Below are 18,258 nucleotides of genomic sequence, written 5' to 3'. Positions count from 1 at the left end.
GTGAACCACTTATAACAATCTTCTCTCTAGATAGAGTACTATAGGTGAAAGAATAAAAAGCAATCAAAATGAGGGAGTTCTGCCCTGAACCAGCCAAGAAGGCAAGTGGGATTGACTCTGGGGTTCTCATTAAGTCACATGCCATCTAAGTGCTTAGCACCTTCCACTTCGTAAGGACTCACTAACAGCTAAGTGGGTCTGAAATGGTTCTCACAAAGCAGTCTGTGTGACAGTGGCATATAACATGTCAGATGGAGTAGATAATGACACCAGTGCGGAGACTTAATGAGCTGACGTCTCTCCACCTGAAATCTCTTGCCAACTAAAGTGCCACAATACCTAAAATTCCACTGTGGTTCATTCTGACTTTGGCAATTAGGTTAAGCCCCGATTTCTGACTGGAACTCAGGTTTCCAAATTCAACCTCTCCCCTCCCCGAGAAGTAATTTATTAAGACACCAAAAGTACAGTGTGAATTAGTTTGAAGTTCTTTCTTCTATGATGTAAGGGTTTGTCAAACAAAGTGAAATGGACTTGGGCAAGGGATAGGGAGGTTTCCCTGAAAGGGAGAAGAGATAGGTTTGTGAAGGGAGGCTCTTTATGCTTCATAATCTCACCCTCTCTCTTTACTACCATCCAGCAATTGGCCGGTTGGTGCAGCCTTCATACCCACTGTCTGGGTTCCCAAGGAAAGGGTCCAATTATGATGTGCCGTTGATGCTGTGAAGATAAACACTGTAAGCTGAGTGCACAGTAACTACCCCTACTAAGCCTTCCCTCTCTTTTCCTCTCCACTTATCACCCCTTTTTATTTACCTTCCTTGACTTTTCTCCCATATTAACATTTCACAAAGGTGTGGAAAGACTTACCTAGGGAAACTCTTGCGGGAGCAGCTCTTCAGTCAATCCAAAATGAAACCCATGACAGTATCACCATCAACACAGCTGGGAAATAAGTTTGCAGCATGAAGAAGAAAATATGCCTCCTTAGTACAAAGTTGATAAAAAGTCTATTGTACCAACCTGGGATAAAAAGGTAGTTTTTATTAGAACAGGCTTCTTCATGGAAACACCACACTTAGTGAAATGACCTGCTTCTTTAGACTCCAAGCTCTTAGGAAACATGGAACTTAACACACTCACACTTGTTTACCCAGCACCAGCATAGGACTTTGGTCTGGTACTTCATCAATATTTGTTGAATGAACTGAACTACAGTCTGTTTAATTATGTGACTCAGAGATCCCCCTTAAATCTCATATCTGTTGTTCAGGGATGAAAGCTAATTACATTTTGTGGGATGGCCTTTAAAGACCTTTCTCCAAAATATATTGTGTTGGAGTGTTTCTGCATGTGGGCAAGTCTTCAATACGTGACCAATGAGTGCATGCAATAGCCAACAAATCATGTATTAGCTATAACAAATGAAATGAAATATTTTATCTGAAGGAAAAGATTCATAGTAGCTATTAGGTCATTGGATTCCAAGTTCAGATCTAGACAGCTAGAAATTCAACAAGAGGGTGGGGTCAAGAAGTATCCTTTAACTGTTTTTATTATTTCAAAGTTTCATGGGCACCATTATTTATCTATGATAAATTTGCAACAACAAAAAATGTAACCAAACGGTGATGTTTCTTTGCTTCTTGTTAGAATTATATAAATTCATGTTGGTAATATTAATTCATGCTGATCAAAAGCACCATTTGTGGCCATGTCCACACACATATTTGGTTCAGGTTTCCCTTTTCTCATTGACTGTGAGGAACCATCTATAGGACTTCCCTGAGTGCCATTCTCTAGTAACCACACACTAGATTCTATATAACACCTTACCCTTGCTTTTCATGTTTCTTTCTCACACATTTCTAATTCATATTATCTTGCTTTATTTCACAATAACTGTGATGTCAATCTTATTAAATCTTTACTAAAATTAGGCATTGAAGAATGAAATACAAAAATAAAAATGAATTTTTTATGAATAAGTGCTCAGATTAATTTTTCTATGATAAATGCAGTGTACTTTGAGACAAAATTATTCAAAACACCAGGCTTATAGGTTAAAAATTATAAAACAAAATCATAGGTGTTGCAAAGTTAGAGAATCATTCTATTAGTCTCAGGAGTAATTTGTTAGGAAACCCAAGATGGCAAAGTCATACACCCAGCCAACCCACACTGAGTTGGCGGAGTACTCCTAGTATTCTATTCTCAGTTAAGTGCTGATTATCTTTCTCTTCCCTACCTGTCCTGAGGATCTCTCTCACTATCAGTTGACATATGTTTCAATAATATCAAATAATTTCATTAGCAAGGGTAATAAAAGATATATTACAGAGCACATTCTAAAGTCAAAATATGCATTACATTTTAAGCTATTCATTATCTCAAATTATCCATGTCACAGGCCCACTTTGATATTGTGTGAATTTAAGAATTTTAATTATGGCTGTAGAGGAGAATAATTGCATCTCTGATGTTATACCTTCATATAATTATTGTGGATTAAAAGAGATAAGGAAAAACTGTGAAAGGACTTCATAAAGGAAGATACTATTAATGTATATGGTTTTAAGTCTTGAAATAAATTTAGGTAACAAGGTCCTTTTCATGAATAAATTTCTGAATATTTAAAAAAAATTTTTCTGAGGGGAGAACCAACTAGGAGAAACATTGCTCTGTCTTGTGGTTCTCCAGGGAAGGGGAGACTAGGGTGATATTGTGGTTGAAGCTGTAGGCCAGGAAGAGCTCCCTTTACCAACCAGGAAAGGTGGTGCTGCATTGGAAAGATGTGGATTCCTCATTTTGGGTAGTGAAATAAAGAGTCTGGCTCCAGTTTTCACATTTAACTCCTGATACCTCTCTAGCCTCACTTCCCCTTCCTCCCACACCTGTGCAAGTTAATAAGAAAGCTAGGTGCTCCCTCTTTTGATGCCCAATATGAAACAGTGCAGGCCCTGCCCTGTGCAAGGGTACCCTCACCCTCTAACAATGAGAAAACCCCAAGCCAGTCGCCACATATTGCTACCCCAGCTTTTTTATTTTTTGTTTCCATTTTCATTAAATATCTTTTTCCATTCCTTTACTTTCAGTCTGTGTGTGTCTTTTGATATGAAGTGATATTCTTGTAAGCAGCATATGTATAGGTCTTGTGTTCTTAACCATTCAGCCACCTTATGTATTGATTGAGCACTTAATCCATTTACATTCAAAGTAATTATTGATAGATATGTAGTTAATTTCCATTTTATTATTCATATTATTCATTTATTTTTAATCTTAAAGAAGTCCCTTTAACATTCCTTGTAATGCTAGTTTGGAGGTGATGAACTTTTTTTGCTTTGTCTTGTCTGGAAGCTCTTTATCTGTCCTTCAATTCTAAATGATAGCTTTGCTGGGTATAGTAATCTTGGATTTAGTTCCATGTTTTTCATCACTTTGAATATTTTGTGCCAATCCCTTCTGGCCTGCAAAGTTTCTGTTGAGAAAACAGCTGACAGTTTTATGGGAGCTCCTTTGCAGGTAATCAACTGCTTTTCTTTTGCTGCTTTTAAGATTCTTTGTCTTTAACCTTTGGCATTTTAATTATAATGTGTCTTGGTGTGAGCCTCTTTGGGTTCATCTTGTTTGGGACTCTCTTCGCTTCCTGGGCTTGTATGTCTATTTCTTTCACCAGGTTAGGGAGGTTTTCTGTCATTATTTCTTCAAATAGGTTTTCAATTCCTTGCTCTCTCTCTCCTCCTTCTGGAACTCCTATCCTATGATGTGAATGTTGTTATGCTTGTTGTTGTCCCAGAGTCCCCTTAAATTATCCTACGGTTTTTGGATTCATTTTGCTTTTTGCTTTTATGATTGGGTATTTTCTGCTACTTTGTCATCTAAATCACTGATTTGATCCTGTGCTTCATCTAATGTACTGTTGATTTCATTTCAGTTATTATATTCTTCATTTCTGACTGTTCTTTTTTTATTGTTTCTATCTCCATTTTTATATTTCATATCTCTCTGTTGAAGTTCTCACTGAGATCATTGAGCATCCTTATAACTAGTGTTTCGAACTCTGCATCTAGTAGGTTGCTTATCTCCATTTGTTTAGTTCTTTTTTTTCTGGATCTTTAGTCTATTCTTTCATTTGTGACATGTTTCTTTGCCTCACCATTTTGGCTGCCTCCCTGTGTTTGCTTTTATGTGTTAGGTAGGGCTATGTCTGCTGGTCTTAGTAGAGTGGCTTTATGTAATGGGTGTACTGTGGGACCCAGTGGTGCAGTCTCCCTGGTCACTAGAACCAGGTGCTTCAGGTGTGTCCGTGTATGGATTGTATGTGCCCTCCTATTATAGTGGAGCCTTGGTTTCTGTTTCCACATCACTGGGAGGGGTTGACCCTCAAGCTGATTGGTTATGAGGACTGGCTGTGACTACAGTGGAGTAGCCATTGTGCAGAGGTTGACCCTACAGAGTAGGAGTCACTTTAGCAGGGCTCTGGTGTCTATCCAGTTGGCTCTTTGGGTGTGTCATCTGTGGAAGCAGCCAGGTGATATTCTGGCCAGGTCCAAAGCTGGGCACTGGGTGTGTTGGCCTTGGGGCCTCCTGGTAAAGTTCCCATAGCAGGCCAAGTTTATCTGCAGCCTGTGCCCTGCCCAGGACCACTTGGCATAAGCCACAAAGCAATCCACAGGTGGTTACCACCTGCACTGGGCTTGGAGGTTCTTTGAGATGCCAAGCATTAAACCAAGAGCAGCTGCCACTAGTGCTGAGCTTGGAGCTGCTCTGCAAGAGATGTGTGGCATGCCAAGGTCAGATACTACTTGTTTGAGGTTGTGAACCTTCGAGAGATTTTAGGAAAGTCTGTAGCATGAGCTAAAACAGGCTGTTTTTATGGAAAAGCCAGTGAAAGTGGCTTGGGTATGCCCAAAAGTTGGGTGAGGTGAGGTCTCAGGGAATCACCAGGGTGGGGCAAGTAGTGTTGGCCAGGTTGCTGGAGACTCAGATATGGCAGCCGCCTGTGTCAGCACACTGGGAAGGGTGGGGCTCAACAAAGAAACAGTGGATTCTGCCAGCACTTCTATCTGAGAAAGCTGCCCCTCTAGCCCTTACTCTGAAGCCAGACAACTCAGTTTTCCCCTGTATGTCCCTGGCTTCTTTTGAGCTGCTGTCCCAGCACTGGAGCTCAGAGTGAGTGAGTCCATCAGTGAGTAAATCAGTGTGTGGGCCCTTTAAGAGAAACACCTGGGATTTCAGCAAAACTCTGTCTCACTCAGCCACAATTTCCACTGGTTTTCACAGCAGAAGTTATGGAGACTTCTTTTCCATGCATGGAACTCTGGGCTGGGAGCCTGGTGTGGACTGAGACCCCTCACTTCTCTGGGAAGTGGAGGTACCTCCACAGCTGAGATATCTCTCCTGGGTTTTAATGGTCACACACAGGTGTGGGACCATCCTGTTCCACGTCTCTGCCCCTCCTGCCAGTCTCGAGGTGGCTTCTTCTGTGTGTTGTTAATTGCAGGATTTTGGCTCAGCTAGACTTCAGGTGTTTCTCAATGATGGTTGTTCTGTATCTTAGTTGTAATTTTGATGTGGTCATGGGAGGAAGTGAGCAGAGCATTTACCTACTCTGACATCTTTTCCAGTAATCCTGTTTATGATTTTCTTAACATTTTCCTTTCTCTAGCTTATTTTGTTTTAAGAAAACAGTATATAATACATATAATGTACAAAATATGCATTAATCAATTTTTTATGTTATCAGTAAGGCTTCTGGTCAACAGTAGGCTTTTAGTAATTAAGTTTTTGGGGGTCTTTATGCAGATTTTGACTGCATGGGTGAAGTATCTCTATACCGTGTTGTTCAAGGTAAAGTATATAACTATACTCTTGTAACCAGAGTCAGAAGCATAGTTTTTATTGTCTGTAGAGCTGATTTGGAAATGGTGTTGATGGTGGTTGTTGTCATGATAGGAATGAATATAAAATATAAGAAAAAATTTTGATGAAGCTAATATGTTTAATACTAATTTGAGAAAAACAATTGAGTTTAGCTCTCAGGAGACTACATTTAATAATTCATGAATAATGTGTGGCAGAACTATCACATACTTGTGAACTAAAATAAATTTCTAAATGTTGAGCCTTCTGAAACCTAAGAAATAATTATTAAATTGATATTTGCATACAACTTCCAAAATGATTAACTCTTGTATTTTTTCATAATCTTAGAGCCCATTTTAATCTTTCTCATTTAAAAATGTGTATATTATAATGAATTTAAAAATATAAATTAAAAGTGTTGAAATAAAATTGATAATTTCTTCAATGTATACCCACTTCTCAGAGGCATCTATTGTTCATCTTTATATACATTAAAATATATATGTATTTGTATATGTATAAATTCTTTTTAAAATAATGAATATTTTCCTATAACTTGGTTTTTTAAAAATTCAATTTATTTTGTATAACTATTAATGCTACACAAACCACATATATTTGAATCTAATTCTTTTGTTTTCATTTAAAAAAAACAAAATGCTATTTCTTAAAAATGTAAGTATACTGGAATGTTAAGAATTTCTAGAGCATTTAAAAACACTTAAAATCTTCTTTCTGTGCAGTGTATTTTTCAATGCAAATATTTTGTCTTTCTTTAGTCAGACTCTAAAACATGACCAGAAGAAGATAATAAATCAACTAGTGTTGGTCCTTCTTGGTGGGGCTCCAAAAGTCTGACAAGTATACCTAAAGAGACAGCAGAGCCAACGGAATGGCTTATTGGTGAAGTGAGAATTTGGAAGTGAAGTTTAACCTCTTCTTTTGAAGAAGATAGTGGATATGTATTAATGGATACTTATGTTTCAAAATCTGAAGAAATGTTATTGCCATTATTATTATATATGTTGTATATATTATGTACAGGAAAGAATTCTCTTGGATTTCTATGCTTCATACAGATCACATTTTAATAACATCAAACACATTGCAAAGTCCTATTCACAATTTATCAGGTGCTGAAGTTATTTTGTCATAACAAAAATAAAATGGAAAAAGCTATAAATTGTACTTTAATATGTATCATTGTTCATTGCATGCATTCTTTTGTTTAAACACTGAAATAATTTAGGACTAAGCTTTAAAAATCCTGATTAAAAACATATGCATATTCATTTAGATTGAGAAGACAAAGAAAGAAATCAAGGAGAAAGAGGAAGAGCAGAAAATATTTCAAAATAATAACATAGTTATCTTTATGAGGTGGAATTACAAAGGCTTTTTCTTTAAACTTTTCTAATTTTTTTTTCAAATAATCTATCATTTATTCATTCATTCAACAATAGCCATTGAGCATCTACCATGTGCCATGGATATACAAATGTGCAAAACATATAACTTGGTAACTTATGAAACCAGTAAAGCAAATAAGCATTATTATAATTGTTAGCATCATCTGCTGAATCTCAAGCAATGTAGATGAATAATGAAGCGAAATAGAGCATTTATTCAGGATCTAAGTAACTGAATGGCGGTTGGTTCTAAAAGTCCTTTAGCTTCTCTGATATAAATTTTGGTGTCTCTCTTAATGATGCAGGCTTTTAGATAACAACTCAATACTCCTCTCCCAGGACTAAGGACAGAGTAGAGCACCTTTGGGGAGAAAAGTCACCACTATCAAAGCAGAAAGGGTATGAGGATTCTAGCCAGGGCAGCTCTGAACCCTAGGGACAACTGTTGACACACTTTCTGGCTTGAGAGTGACTTAAAGAATCTAAAATGGTAACTTATAGGGGTCTGCCTGAAATCACCCAGAATTCTAATAATCAGAGAAGAAGAGGTTACTTCTAAATTGAGTTAACAGGCATCAAAAATAATTTAAAAGAGTACCTTAGATAAATGCTGCCAAACCAAAAATATGTCTGTTATAGTAAAGAGGCCCAATTTCAAATAGATTTTCTGTTTGGGGCAATGATATACATGATTGATTCATTCATTCAGCTAATATTTTTTGAGCACTGGTCATGTGCCAGACACATTCCAGGGGCTGGAGAAGAAATGGTGAACAAGGCAGACAGATTCCTCACCTTTTTTCTAGTTTGGCACTCAGACAATAAAGAGGTAAATAAACATGTATTTCAGGTAGTGGAAAGAGCTGTGAAGACAAATGCAGAAAAGGAATGGTATGGAAAGAGGCCTGTTTTAGATGGGATGGTTAGGAAAACACTCTTTGAGGAGATGGTATTTGAACAAAGCCCTGAGTGAAATGAGGGAGCTGGTCATGAGAAGATTGGGAGAAAAGCACTCCGGGCAGAGGGAGGAAATGGCCAGAGCAGAAGCCCTGCAGATGGAATGGGATGGGTGTGTTGAAAAACAAGCAAGGAGGTCAGTATGGGGAGAGCAGAATGTTGTGGAGGGTCAGGGGTAGTGGGTGAAGTCAGAAATAGATGAAGGAGGGCCTTGTGGGTCAGGTTGAGAAGCCTGAATTTTGTTATGTGTGATGGAAAAACATTGGAGGTTTTTGAACAGAAGAGAATTGTGATCTTTATGTTGTCAAAATATCACTCTGTCTGCTGTATTTAGAGTAGTCTGCAGGGACCAAGAGTGGAAGCAAGGCATCTAGTTAAAAGCAGCTACACGAGGAAAGAAATGGTGTAATGGAAAGGTGGAGGAGGCTGCCTGTAAAAGAAGGATGATGTTATTGGCCAAATGTGACCCTTGTTGGGATTCAGATCTCTTCACATGTTGCTTTGCAAACAGCAGATGAGCAATAAATGCTTATGACTTGTCCACATAAAATAGTTTACCTGTGCTGCTATAGAAGATAAATCCACTGGATGCACTGAACTCCTCAATGGAGAACTTGAGAAAGGGAAATATGCTGATCGGTATTTAAGGACTTGTTCCCATGTTTCCAGTACAGCATGAGATCCTCTTCATTGTAGGCATCTAAAACAAGAAAATAATATTCTTAGAATAAGCTCTCGTGAGCTCCATGAAGTCTATAATCACATTTTATACATCTCTGTATCCCCAGTACCTGATGCAATGACATGTACATATTAGGTGCTAAAAAATATTTGCCAATACTCATACCTACCACACACAAAAAAAAGTCTCCAAAAATTAGACTCTGATGATTGGCATAGTGTGGAGGCTTTTCTTGTGCTCACATGATGAGTTAAAACTCCCCAAATAGCTGCTCCCATATCTGTGAGTGTGGAGTGATGTCACAAGCCTGACCCCAGGTCTTTAGGCCCCTTTGGTTTTGTAGATCTCGTGGATGAAATTCCAAAATGAGCTGAGATCGTACAATTTTCTTCTAAAATCAAATAGTGTTATAGAATGTTACTAGTGAAATTTGGGGAGGAGCATGCCTGTAGCAGACATCCATTGAGATTCCCCACATTTTAGCCTCATTATGAAAAAACTTCATTTCGCTTTTAAGATTTCTTGTCAAGAATAGCTGATGAGTCAAAGTGATTGACAAGGAGCTGGCTCAGATGCCCTTTGACAGAGCTTTCATTAGGGGTGTAGGTCTAGAGCTGGGCTTTTCTGGGGAAACCAAGTACACTTAATGGAAGATTGTGACTCATATGGAAACATGAATTCTAGACCTACCCAAATTTTGGAAAGTCTGTGTCACTCTACATTAATAACATTAGCAAGAATATACCTTTATAGGGAGCTGTTCCTTTATAGCCATTGTGGAAACTGCAAATATGTAATTATCAAAGCATTTTCCCCCCTGAATCTTCTCATTTGAGAGACAATTTGCCATCATCCTTAGCAAAACAAACAAACAAACAAACAAAAAACAAAACAAAACAAAGCTACATATTTTGGATACATATATTTAACTTATACCAACGTTTTAAAATCCTTGTTAAACACATGGTTATTTACATTCAAGTTTGTGATGGTATATTCAGATCACGTGTATGTACTCCATCAGGAAGTAGGACTTACAGCTTTCCAGTTCAAGGGAACAATTTTGAGTGTCAAGAGGAAACCTGCTGAAATCTATAAAGCACATGGCTGAAACAGTTATCCTATAAAAAGGACAAGAAAAAGAAAACTGCAGATCACTTAACCATATGGCCAAATAAGCATGCAATAGCATAGCTCTTTTACTGTTTGTTTGTTTTGTGTGCCTTTCAAGAATAATGCAAAACAGGCATTGCCATCTTCTGTCCAAATAATGTATAAGGAAGCAGACCCAGGAAGGTGGGTGATTTGCTTAAAACACAGAGTTATTGAGTGGATTCCTGCCCTAATAATTGCTTTTGATCTCACCATTTTCTGGTCAGCTCCCTTGATACAGAGGGTGCCAAAAAATGTATACACATTTTAAGAAAGGAAAAAACTGTACTAAAATTGTAATACTCAATATGTACCGATAACAAAAGATGACTACAAGTCATATGTGTACATTATTTTGTCACTCCCGGTATTTTCTGGCTCTGAAGTCTTCAGAAAAACACACTTCAAAGTAAGAATACTTTTAAATAGATTTAAATATGTTCTGCTTTTGGAAGATCCAAACTAAAATAGTTTCTAGTAATAAAGGGCTCGGATGGTGATAATAAAAAATCTATGGGTAAAGGTTTCTCTCACAAAGCAAGTTTACTTGAAATTCTCTTTCCAGGAGTGAAGAAAAAGCCCAGAGCATTTTAAGTTATAGATTTATGTGCACAATACATAATTCAAGTACTATTAAGTTGAAAGGCTTGCATACTGATGAGGATTGTTTTTTCAAACTTTTATATCCTTCTAGATTTTCCTGAGGCTGCTGTACCTCAAAGTAGAAACTCTGGTACCCACAATCGCAGACCTGAGGTCCATAAAAGGCCCCCAAGCAAGTCTGCAAAAAACACAGGCAACAGCTGCCGCTACCCATGGTGGCCCCAAGTTAATCAGAGAAGTAGAACTATTTTATCTTCCGTAGGTTGAATTCTACTGTCAATAGTCATGGAGCAAAATGCCATGCCAGGGAGGTGTCTGGATGACTTTGGGTCACAAAACCTACTCACTTTGGCACATTCCTAGTACTTTAAAGTGTGAAGGGACCTCTGAAGTCTTTGAGTCTATCTCCTTCATAGTACATGTGAATAAATGAACAACCAAGGAGGTCAGCTGGGTAATTGTCAAAGAGCAGTAAGGAAGACTTTATTGAGGGCGACTACTATTATGGGTTTTTTAAATAAGGGATAGCGATTGGGCTCAACTCCAAATATAACAAGGAAAAGTGGGAATTTATAGCCAAGGAGCAGCATGGGGGTCAGTGGATAGAAAATTATTCAGAGGAAACATCAGGGATAAGGGGAGATTCTGGCTAAATGGACCTAACAGGATTCTTGCTGAAGGCAGGTCAGGGTGATCAGACATCATCTGGGGGATGATGGAAGATGAAGAACCTGATCAGATACTGAGGATGTGAGATCTGGCTAAACAGACTTTTCAGAGACAATCACAGAAGCCCAATGTTAGGGTCTAGGTTAAGAGACAGTTCAGAGGAGGCTGAGTACAGTTTGGTACCAGAACCAAGCCTGGAACCATGTGACATGGCTCTGGGTTTGGACTGGCTTGGCTCTCAGCTGGAATAGCTGTGCAGACAACTATTTTGTGTCCTCCTGTGTTCAGGGATTCCCCAAAACCACTCTCAAATTCAATGATTAGCTAGAAGGACTCACAGAACACATCCAAACTGTTATATTAACAGTTAAATTTTATTGCAATAAAAGGATACAGATTAAAATCAGCAATGGAAAAGGTACACAGGGCAGGGTCCAAGGTAGACCAGGAATAAGTTTCCACTTGTCCTGTTCTAGTAGAGTTACATGGACAGTGCTTAATTCTAGCAATGATGTGTGACAACATGCATGGAATATTGCCAACCAGCGAAGCCACTGAGCTGTGGGTCCAAAGAACTAATTAAGGATTGGTCACGTAATCTGACTTTAATCTCTAGCTTCAGATCCAGAAGTAGCATCACATGCCACCGTGCGGCTCAAGGCCCCATCATAAATCATATTGACAATCTGGTGTGGCCCAAGGCCACAAAGACACTCTTATCTGACAGGATATTCCAAGGCCATGGCAGTTACCTTCCAGGAGCTAGGCAAGGGCTCAGTCTTTCTTTGGAATGTGCATGCTATGGAAAATTGAATGAGTTAATTCTTTAATGGATATCCCTTCACCAAAATAATTAAGTTAAAACAGTTTGTTCTTGGCCGCTTGCTGCCATTCTGCTTCTGATTGCTACCGCGTTTCCCTGAAAATAAGACCTAGATGGAAAATCAGCTCTAATGCATCTTTTGGAGCAAAAATTAATATAAGATCTGGTCTTATTATATTATATCATATTATATTAATTATATCAATTATCTCACATTATATCATATTATATTATTATATTATATAAGACCCGGTCTTATTTTATAGTAAAATACTAATTTTTGGTCCAAAAGACGTATTAGAGCTGATTGTCCAGCTAGGTAATATTTTCAGGGAAACACGGTAGTGAAGTTTGATTCTGGCACTTTAGAGTCCTATGTCGCTCCTAACTTAAAAGTCCTACTAAAAGTAACAGTTTCTTTAATTCCATTTTTAAAAACATTGACAGCCATTATGAAATGTCTGGCAATAACACCTTTGTACTAAAGTGAGCAAGAAGTTTTTAAGGAACAAAAAGAATTTGTATTATTTTCCTATGGCCATTCTAACAAATTACCACAAACGTGGTGGCTTAAAACAACAGAAACTTGTTCTCTCACAGTTCTGGAGGCCAGAAGTCTGAAATTAGCATCACTGGACTGAAACCAAGGTGTCAGAAAGGGCCTGCTCCCTCCAGAGGCTCTAGGGGGAATATTCATTCCTTGCCTCTTACAGCTTCTGGCAGCTGTCAGCATTCCTGGGCTGTTGGCTGCACTCCTCCAATCTCTGTCTTAATGGTCACATTGCCTTTTACTCTTCCGTGTGTGAAATCTTCCTTTGTCTTTTTCTTACAAGGATACTTACTATTGCATTTAAGTCCCGACCAGATAATCCAGTATCATTTCTCTATCTCAAGATTCGTAACTTAATCACGTCTGCAAAGATCCTTTTTCTGCCACATCGGGTAACCTCGAGAGGTTCCAGGGGTTAGGACACGGGTATTTTTGGAGGAGGCATTTTTTTCAGCTTACTTCGGTATCTTCCTGGGATTTCTAAGACATGAAAAAAGTTAAATTGCTTAGGCTTATCAAACATTTTTAGAATTACTTGTGATAAGCTACTCAATATGCACAGGACTCATTAGGCTAAAATGACATATGGTACGTTAAAAATGGAGGGCTGTTAAAACAGTGTCAGCACTAGTGTTTGAAACAAAAAAACATGAAAAAGGAAGTGAGGAAATGAGCAGGAACTTGTATGATGACTACTTTCCCATGAAAAATGAAGGAGATAGTTAAGAAAATTATTTAGCTTTATCCAACATTCTAAGACTGCTTGGTAGGGGGCCACGGAGGGGTACAGTTGGTGAGGAGGAAAAGCAGTTTTGCATACCTATAAAACTGTGTGCCAGACTTTTCAGGATTTCCATAATTCACCTCCACTCTATTTGTCCAACCTTACTTCCTATCATTCTCCAACATATGCCCAGAGTGGTTATTGTTAGACTAGGAAACAATTCTTTAAAATCTGGAAGTTAGAACTAGAAAAAAATCACATCTTTTGCTTGTGTCCCAATCTCCAGCATCACTAAACACACAGCTGAAGTGAGACCAGCTTTGGTGTAGACGACCATGGTACAGGAAACCAAAGGCAGCAGACAGTTCTCCTCACCTGAGACTGAAGAGGACATTTCCATCAGGCTGTATACGCAGCATGATATTCTCCACGGTCATATCATGGGTGAAGGATCTTTTAGAATGGACAAAAAAGATATCAGGTACCCAAATCTTTCTAATCAATCTATGATCAAAGGTCATGCTTTTCTTTGTTGTGCTAGGAAAAGAGAGCCTTTCATCTTTCCAAAAATGCCTGAGATAAAAAGTCATTGTAAAGCCCTAGGTGAAGAGAAAAAGAGACAAGTCAGGATGACTACTCAACACGATGAGTCCTGGATTCATTGCCCATGGCTGTTAATAACCTGTAAATAAGTGGCTTATATTGTCTTTTCAGGTATATTTAGGATGAAGTTAGTGAGCTGTAGTTGTAGAGCCTCTCCCTCACCTGGACTCCAGTGAATCTTAAGAGTTTCAGGGAATTATAGAGCATCCAAGTTGGGGAAGAAAAGCCAGTTATAACCAGGAGATATCTCTACATACTCGTAAGCACTCTGGTAAACCACCTAAAGAGATCTCAGAAGAAAGGGACCTGAAACTCCATACTCTATTATTTTATTTCAATCTCTTTTCTCATTGTGAATGAAGATTCACTTTATAACTGATTTTATATCCATAAATTTTGTTATTTTTGTTAAAGACCACCCCCCCTTCTAAGTTGAATAAACCATAATCCCACAAAATCCTGGATACAGTATTTATTAGAGCTGTTAGTGGATAGAAAATGGTCAGAGGTGCTGGGACAGAGGCAATGATATTCCTCAGCTTGAGAGACAGAAGGTACCACGAGTGGGTGGTTCTCAAATTCAGGAGTATAAAAGAATCACCTGTGAATGTTTTTAAATGACACATTTCCCAGCAGCCAGTTCCCAGAGATTCTGATTCACTATGGCTTAGGGACTCCAATTGTTAATGTGTGTCCCAGTCATAAGGAGGTAAGGATTAGGGGAAAAGCTATGTTAACATCATGTTAGCAGAAAAAAAAAAATTGGTTAGTCAATAATTTGAATTTGTTTGGCTCTCAGATGCTACATTTAATATTTTGTTTGAACAGAAACTCTCCCAGCTTCGTCCAAGTCATTAGGTGTGGACAATGACAATTTGTTTCACTTTTCACAACTGTTTACTTCTTGCTATTATTTATTTCCCAACAATACTCAAACTTTTCTTGAATTAACACACATAATAGAACTTTGACATTTATTATGCAAGCAAAGGACAAGTCTCACTAAGCTACAAATAAGTTGCCAACTAATTACCAGCTGGTTGGCTCTTTTTAGGTTCAGAATAGAGATACATTGTACTATTTCTCTGGCTTAATCTGGGAGTATCAGCCACGTGTAATTTTGGATTAGGATGAGGGTGAATGAATGGAATGATTCATTCACTACCATATCACTACTCTACAGGGAATTGTGTGGGTTACTGCATGGATTGCTTTAATAAACATATTTAGAATCAGATGCTCAACTTGATCTGAGGTCACTGGGCAAACACTGAGCCTGTGAAGTCCAATGGCAAGCAGTGGTGTGTGTCAGTGATACGTCATCGTCAACACTGGCTGGAACTACAATGAGAAGCAGGCTGAACAGCATGTTGGGAGGGGAGTGGGACAAAATTTAAAGGGGTTGAAAGTGAATTTGGGGTGAGATAAAAGAGCATGGCAAGATGATAAATGACAAGCAAAAGAGGCCAACACCAGGGTCACTGTGAATTAAAAAGCCTTCTGAAATTGGGCATGGAGAACCCAGTCCAGTTTTAACTGATGTGGAGTACCAAAGCTGACCTCATTCAGGGGAGAAGGACGAGGTTCAATTTTGGGGTCAGTAGGATGGAGACAATATGAATTTCTATGCAGACTGGATCTAAGTCATTCAAGGATGACTTAGATTATGCCAGAAAGGGGAAATGAGAGCATTTCCTAGAGCACAAGAGTCTCAAGGAAATGCCAGTAAAAGTTTTTTTGGCAGGGAGGAACCAAAACGTCTAAAAAAGGCATTTTTGAATATGAGTACTGTTGTTGCTATTCCCTTTAGGAGTAGGGTGGTTAAAATGAAAGAAGTTTCATTTGAAGCTTGATATTGAACTGAAATAAATATTAAATTAGGTAATGATAAGGACTAGAAGAACATTAGCTAAAGACTGAAACAAGATATAATGGGTCATAGAAGATTTTGTTTAGACCTATCTGGAATTTTTAATGTGTCCTGTGATTTTTCATTCAATTACTGTGTTTCCCCGAAAATAAGACCGGTCTTATACCATATTTCCCAAAAAATAAGACCGGGTCTTACATTAATTTTTGCTCCAAAAGATGCATTAGGGAGTATTTTCAGGGAATGTCTTATTTTTTCATGTACAACAATCTACTTTATTCAGATACAGTCATGTCATCTTCTGGAACATCGTCATAATGTACTAAAAGTATCCGTCTGCCTGACAATTTTCACCGGGCTTATTTTTGGGGTAGGTCTTATTTTCAGGACAACACAGTAGCATTGGATGGCAAGAACCAGTTGGAGGAATTATAAATAAAAATATTAATTAAAATACATATGAAAAGAGTCTTTGACCTTACAATGTAAATAATATATAATTTCTAGGTCCCGCATCCTTAAGAGATCCCTACTTTGTTCTCTTTCTCTCTTTTTCTTTTTTTACATTTTTATCTTTAATTGTGGTATTTGCACAGTACAAAAATGATATATGGAATCTAAATTTTAAAACTTAAGTCCATGAAAAACACTGTATAAGCTACAGTTGATATATCAAAAATAGTTTTATTCCAAAAAGTATCCCAAAGCAACTTTTGGAAATTTCACAATACACATGTAAAAGATTCCATAAAAGGGAATGACATGCAAGGCTTAATTTACATCACACTGTACATGAAATGACAAGATTGGATAAACAACAAACTAAATCTTTCCAGATGGAAAATGGAGTTTGAAATGAAAATAATTTAAATCCTCCCTATTCATGGAAGAGGTATGTCCTGGTTTTATTTTTAACATTGCCCCGACCCCCCCCCCCAAAAAAAAAAAAAAAACAACAACAACAACAACAACCTTCCATACTTAAAGTAGAAAATGAAGGACAATAAGTATTTTACTAATATTTGCAGCCTCCAATGGCTGCAGGACCAGGTGGGCAACATCAATGAACAGTGCAGAATGAATCTGAAAGAAAAGCCAGGCATGGGTCCCAGAGCAAACTGGAGGGCACAGCCCCCTCTAAAGGCATTCACAATTAAATTGTTCAATGCTTTTGGGGAAGGTGGGAACAACCTAAAATTCAAACCAAATCCAAAATTGAAACCCAAACCAAACATATTCAACACTGCATCTGACCCGTGAGTACCTGTTAGGGCCCTTGTCATTTACAGTTGTAGCTCATGTAGTGTGGACAGGAAGCAAAAATGCAACTATAGGAAATGATGGAAAAGACAGCGTAATTGAAAAGAACACAATTATATGGAAAGAATGATTCATATGTAAAGATACATATCAATTAGGTAAGAACAAGAAATGGACATTGAAAACTTGAAACTATAAAAGCACTCTATTTGGCGTAGAAAAATATACTTACATGAGCTATACGAAGCTCTGAGGCATTAACAAATTAACAGCATAGTAATAGGTAAAAAGGAAATATATCTGAAAACACATAATGTATGTGCCTATATATACGTTAGGCATGGTCTGAGGTCTGACAATTAAGTTTGTGAACTTGTTGCAAAGATATTACTAACTTTTTTTTTTATATCACAGGGAATATTCATTATGAATTTGTACCAACTGGACAAATAGTAGACCAAGTTTACTATTTGAAAATGCTGAAAAGGCTGCATGAAAAAGTTAGACAACCTGAGCTTTGCGCCAACAATTCATGGCTCTTGCATCACAACAATGCACCAGCTCACACGACACTGTCTGCGAGGGAGTTTTTAGCCAGTAAACAAGTAACTGTATTGGAACACTCTCCCTACTCACCTGATGTGGCCCCAGTGACTTCTTTCTTTACCTAAAGATAAAGGAAATATTGAAAGGAAGACATTTTGATGACATTCAGGACATCAAGGGTAATACGATGACAGCTCTGATGGCCATTCCAGAAGAAGAGTTCCAAAATTGCTTTGAAGGGTGGACTAAGCACTGGTGTGGTACTTTGAAGGTGACCATAGTGATATTCAGCAATGAGGTATGTAGCACTTTTTCTAGGATGAGTTCGCGAACTTAATTGTCTGACTTCATATTGACTATTATTTCTTAAAGTGAAATCCTGAAAAACCTTTAAAGTACTTAAATAAAATATAGCTTCTGGTAGACAATGAAGGTAGTTCTAAAGTGGGAATAGAGAAAATAAAATAGAAAAATTGTGGCAGGGGATAGTAAAACATAAAAATAGCAAAAATGGTCAAACCAGATTAAGGGGAGGGCAAAGA

The 18,258-nt window shown here is 37.9% G+C and overlaps 1 protein-coding gene across 2 annotated transcripts in view; it reads right to left on the bottom strand.

The window, feature by feature from the left end:
- RIOX2 (ribosomal oxygenase 2) overlaps nt 1-1,079 on the bottom strand; it is a 44,718-nt gene extending 43,639 nt beyond the window's left edge. The window contains exons 1-2 of one of the 2 annotated variants that reach the window (XM_074333099.1): nt 871-1,079; nt 618-720 (exon numbers count right to left, since the gene is read on the bottom strand). The gene's annotated coding sequence lies outside the window, so the exon portion shown is untranslated. The remainder of the gene's footprint in view (nt 1-617; nt 721-870) is intronic. The other variant, XM_074333094.1, reaches the window with a different exon arrangement.
- Nucleotides 1,080-18,258: the final 17,179 nt, after the last annotated feature.

Source organism: Rhinolophus sinicus, linkage group LG01, assembly GCF_036562045.2.
Source record: "Rhinolophus sinicus isolate RSC01 linkage group LG01, ASM3656204v1, whole genome shotgun sequence".
Classification (NCBI taxonomy): Eukaryota; Metazoa; Chordata; class Mammalia; order Chiroptera; family Rhinolophidae; genus Rhinolophus; species Rhinolophus sinicus.
This window is presented reverse-complemented; position numbering and strand designations above follow the sequence as displayed.